The sequence below is a fragment of the Bos javanicus genome, chromosome 13 (genome assembly GCF_032452875.1).
Source record: "Bos javanicus breed banteng chromosome 13, ARS-OSU_banteng_1.0, whole genome shotgun sequence".
Taxonomy (NCBI): Eukaryota; Metazoa; Chordata; class Mammalia; order Artiodactyla; family Bovidae; genus Bos; species Bos javanicus.
Window position 1 is genome coordinate 30,030,422 of NC_083880.1, and position 5,481 is coordinate 30,035,902.

General features: G+C 44.1%; 1 non-coding gene and 1 pseudogene across 1 annotated transcript; one reads left to right on the forward strand and one right to left on the reverse strand.

Moving 5' to 3' along the window:
- The first annotated feature begins 232 nt into the window (after positions 1–232).
- TRNAQ-CUG (transfer RNA glutamine (anticodon CUG)) lies at positions 233–304 on the forward strand. The gene has a single exon. It is a non-coding gene; the product is annotated as a tRNA-Gln (tRNA).
- A 4,497-nt stretch (positions 305–4,801) lies between these two features.
- Positions 4,802–5,193, reverse strand: LOC133259976 (U6 spliceosomal RNA; annotated as a pseudogene).
- Between the last annotated feature and the right edge of the window lie 288 nt (positions 5,194–5,481).

The window sequence follows — 5,481 nt, forward strand, 5'->3', positions numbered from 1 at the left end:
AATTTGAAGGTTCCACAGCCTGTTGACCTATATAGTTGTCATTCAAGATAAAGTGTTTGGTGTGTTGCTATGTGCAGAGAGGCACTCGGTAAAAATTGTTGCTGGTGATGAAAAGTTTATTATGGAGAAAAAAGGAATTTTGTGGATGAAGGAAAGGAAATTTGTAAGACAACACATCCAAATGTCTTAAATGACCTTAGAATATCTTTTAAAATATAGATAACTGGGAGCTTCCTTGGTGGTCCAGTGGTAGGACTCTGTGCTCTGAATGCAGGGGGCACAGGTTTGATACCTGTTCAAGGAACTAAGATCCTGCATGCCACATAGGATGCACAGCCAAAAAAGAGTAAAGTTAACTGAGTCTTGTAATAATGTATAATGTAAAATAATCTGAAAAAGAAAAAAATATGTATGTATAACTGAATTACTTTTCACTATACCTGAAACATTGTAAATCAACTACAATACAAAATTTTAAAAAGGTATATAGATAACTGAGTAAACTATTTTCTTCAAGTATACAATAAGGATTTGAAGTGATTATCTGAGCAAATAAATTAATTCATTCTACGCTAAAACATTTCAGGTAGAAATAAAAATTGAATTTCCATAGCCTTCTGTGCTGTGCTTAGTCACTTAGTCGTTTCCAACTCTTTGCAACCCCATGGACTGCAGTCCACCAGGCTCCTCTGTCCATGGGGATTCTCCAGGCAAGAATACTGGAGTGGGTTGCCATGCTCTCCTCCAGAGTAGCTTCCCAACTCAAGGATTGAATCCAGGTCTCCTGCGTTGCAAGTGGATTCTTTACCAGACTGAGTCACCAGGGAGTGACTGGAGTGGGTAGCCTATCCCTCTTCAGGGGATCTGCCTGACCCAGGAATCAAACTGGGGTCTCCTGCATTGCAGGCAGATTCTTTACCAGATGAGCTACCAGGGAACCCCCAGTAGCCTTCTAATGACATACAGTGTTCAGTGATTCACCTAACCTGGTAAAAGCATGTGTTATAGATAATTGTTCAGATTACGTATTAAGTATTTACTGTGATTTCTGAAGTTCACATGTTGACAAGCTTTGTTTTTTAAAGCCTTAAGTGATTTTTTTACAATATTGCTTCTGTTTGACATTTTTGGTTCTTTGGCTGCAAGGCATGTGGAAATCTTAGCTCCCCAACCAGGGATAGAATCTGCAGCCCCTGCATTGTCTTAACTACAGGACCACCAGGGAAGTCACCATTGGCTTTTTTTTTTTTAACAGATTCCCTTTAAATTTTTTTTTAATTTATTTATTTTTTGTTATGCTGTGTCTTTGTTGCTGTGAGGGCTTTTCTCTAGTTGAGGAGAGGTGGTGGGGGCAAGGAGGGACTACTCTCCATGTGAGGAACTCAGCCTTGGATTTACAGTGGTTTGTCTTGTTGCAGAGCATGGGCTCTAAGGGGTGTGGGCTTTAGTAGCTGTGGCTCCAGAGCTTTAGCGCGCAGGCCCAGTGGTTGTGGTGTATGGTCTTAGTTGCTCTGGGGTTTGTGGGATCTTCCCAGACCAGGAATAGAACCAGTGTCTCCTGCATGGCAGAGGGTTTCCTTACCACTAAGCCAGGAGGAAAGCCCCCCACTGATTATTCTTAAATGAATGTTTTCAAGTTAGATTCCTCTACTAGATTCCCTTCTTCTAGGGAATATCTCCTTTATTCCAATATTTACACAAAGATAATGCCTGGCTGTTTTTTTAAGTGAACAAAGTTTGTTGGAGGGGAGTCCAGAATTAGAAAAACAAAGACAATTTGAAATGCATACTCCTTCATTTGAGGATTTTTCACTGGATTTGCTTTGCTGCCAGGTTCCAGTTGGCCGATCTTTCTTACCCTGTTTTGCCTCCATGATTTTGTTTGGGGTGAAGGAATGGAGAAGACAGTTGACCCTGAGTTGTATCTGAAGTTGGCCGTGGGGTGATGGGGGAACGGAGTATTCTCTCCTGCTCAGGGAAGCTGCCTTTCATTCACCACGGGACATGGAGTCTCCGGGCACATCCTACATGGGGCTGTTTTAATTCTCAGCGAGGTCAGAAGATTTCCTTTCCCTCAGGGTTCACAGTCATTTGCAATCTCCCAATCTTTCCACTACCCGTTAGACAAACTCCCTGCCATAAACTGGACAGAACTTCAAAAGACAAAGTTCGCCACCACACGAGGTGGTGCTGGGATGACAGAACTCCCTTCTGTGGGGAAGGGGGGAAGGGAAACCTGCCACGGGCTGGGACTCAGGTGCCCCGCAATGTGCAGACTCTCTCAGTGACCGTTCCCACCCCAGAAGGTAGACATGTGCCTTTCTCCTTACAGAGAAAGAAGGCAGCCAGGGAAACCCAGCACAGACTCACAGGGTGAGGAGGAACGTCACATAGCAGGAACTCCAAAAAACACGAAAACAAAACTTGTGGCTTTAGACCTTGTAGAAGTGAAAGGAGAAAAAGAGGTAAGAAGGGAGAGGACTCATGCTTCCATGGAGAAAAGCAGTCCTAGCAGAGGTGAGGCTGGGAAGTCAGTCAGTAATAACTTTATTCCCCTAGCAATGACTGAATTAAAAAATAAATATCTCAGGGGCCCCCTTTTGTTGCCAGACAGTGGTTTAGGAGCCAAAACTCCATTAGTGAAAGACCAAGTCTCTCCTATCATGGAATTTATGAATAAATTGAGTAAAGAAGATGTGGCATATATATACAATGGAATAAAAGAATGAAATAGTGCCATTTGCAGCAACAACGATGAACCTAGAGGTTGTCATACTAAGCAAAGTAAGCCAGAAAGAGAGACAAATACCATACATTGTCACTTGTACGTGGAACCTAAAATATGACACAAATGAACTTACCTATGAAACAGAAACAGACTCACAGACAGAGAGAACAGACCTGTGGTTGCCAAGGCGAAGGGAGCTGGGAGAGGGATGGAGTGGGAGGTTGAGGCTAGCAGATATAAGCTATTATGTACGGGGTGGATGAACAACAAGGTCCTGCTGCGTAGCACAGGGAAGTATATTCAATATTCTGTGATAAGCCATAAAGGAAAAGAATAGGAAAAAGAATGTGTATATATATGTATAAGAATGTATATATATGTATATGTATGAGTCATTTTTCTGTAGAGTAGAAATTAATATTGTAAATATAATATTCCAGTACTAGAGATAGATAGGAGAAGGCAATGGCACCCCACTCCAGTACCCTTGCCTGGAAAATCCCATGGACCGAGGAGCCTGGTAGGCTGCAGTCCATGGGGTCGCTAAGCTTCGGACATGACTGAGCGACTTAACTTTCACTTTTCACTTTCATGCATTGGAGAAGGAAATGACAACCCACTCCAGTGTTCTTGCCTGGAGAATCCCACGGATGGGGGAGCCTGATGGGCTTCTGTCTATGGGGTCACACAGAGTTGGAAACGACTGAAGTGACTTAGCAGCAGCAGAGATAGATAATAACCAGGTATCTCATTACACAAATAAATAGACCATGTAAGTTCAACTGGTAATAGGTGCTGGGAAGTAAAATAAACCAGGGACTAAAGAGTAATGTGTTTGTGCTTAATTGATAAGGAATCAGGGAAGGCTTCTGGGAGGAGCTGGTATTTCAACAGAGCACTTCGAATGAGGAGTGAACAAGTCATGTGTGTGATTTATTACTAAAACTAGAGAGTTCTTTTCTTTCCCTCCAGATCAGGAGGGAGGTTGTCCCCAGAAGTGGGACCACAGCCCCACTTCTGGAATCACAAAGAGACCAGGGAATTAGAGATCTTCTGTAGCCATGAGGATGGAGGGGACTAATGTCAGAATTGTGGCTGGGCTACTGGACCTGAGGGGGTAAAGGGGTGGCAATACCCCCAGTTCCTGTGAAGCCGTGACCCACATTTCAAGCTGGGTGACAGGGGGTGGAGGAAAAGGTCTGGTTGGCTCTGGAGGGATAGGACATGAATTCCAGCACTGTCACTCATCAACTGGCTGACCTGGGCAAGGTATTTGACATCTCTGTGCATCCGTTTATTTATCTGGACAATGGGGTTTGAATGGTCCTTCTGTCATAGGGTTATGGCTTAGATTAACTGAGCTAATATGTATGTAGCATCCTTAGAATAGTGCCTGTCACATAATAAATTCTATACATATGTGGCTTTTTTTTTTAATTGGAGTATAATTGCTTTACAATGTTGTGTTAGTTTGTGCTGTACAACGAAGTGGGTTGGCTCTATGTACATATATATCCACTCCCTCTTAAGCCTCCCTCCCCCCATTCCACCTCTCTAGGTCATCACAGAGCATTTAGCTGAGCTCCCTGTGCTATACAGCTGCTTCCCACTAGTTATCTGTTTTATACAGGGTAGTGTATATATGTCAAACCTAATCTCACGATTCATCCCACCTCTCTTTCCCCCAGTCCCCCTCCCTCTCCATATACACATGTCTGTTCTCTACATCTGTATCTCTATTCCTGCTCTGGGAATAAGTTCACCTGTACCATTTTTCTATGTTCCACATATAAGCGATAATTTATGATATTTGTTTTTCTCTTTCTTACTTCACTCTGTATGACAGTCTCTTGTTCCATCCAAGTCTCTACTGATGACCCAATTTCCTTCCTTTTTATGCGGCCCCATGGGATGTAGCCCACCAGGCTCCTCTATCCATGGAATTTTCCAGGCAAGAATACTGGAGTAGGTAGTCCTTCCCCTCATTAGGGGATCTTCTCGACCCAGGGATTGAACCCAGATCTCCTGGATTGCAGATGGGTTCTTCACCATCTGAGCCACCAGGGAAGCCCCCCAAATATGGAATGATTCATGAATTTGCATGTCATCCTTGCTCAAGGGCCATGCTAGTCTTCGCTGCTGCTGCTGCTAAGTCGCTTCAGTTGTGTCCGACTCTGTGTGACCCCATAGACAGCAGCCTGCCAGGCTCCTCCGTCCCTGGGATTCTCCAGACAAGAACACTGGAGTGGGTTGCCATTTCCTTCTCCAATGCATGAAAGTGAAAAGTGAAAGTGAAGTTACTCAGTTGTGTCCGACTCTTCGCCACCCCATGGGCTGCAGCCTACCAGGCTCCTCTGCCCATGGGATTTTCCAGGCAAGAGTACTGGAGTGGGTTGCCATTGCCTTCTCCGCTAGTCTTCTCTATAATGTTCCAATTTTAGTATATGTGCTGCCAAAGCGAGCACTTTTAATGGCTGAGTAGTATTCCGCTGTATATATGTGCCACATCTTCTCTATGTGTTCCTCTGTTGTTGGCCTGTGGCCGTTATTAACACATCACCCTCCTCAGGGGACCCAAAGCTCTCCCCGCTTTTCCTGCACCCCCATTCAAGAGGCTGATTAAACATGGCTGACAATAAGTCATTGTTTTACCCTGTTGAAGCCAGTGTCTTCAGGATGTACGTGGCCCCTGCAGCTTTCCTTACTGAATCCAAACATGAAAAGGCTGAATGTTTTCACCTCCCAAACAGCCC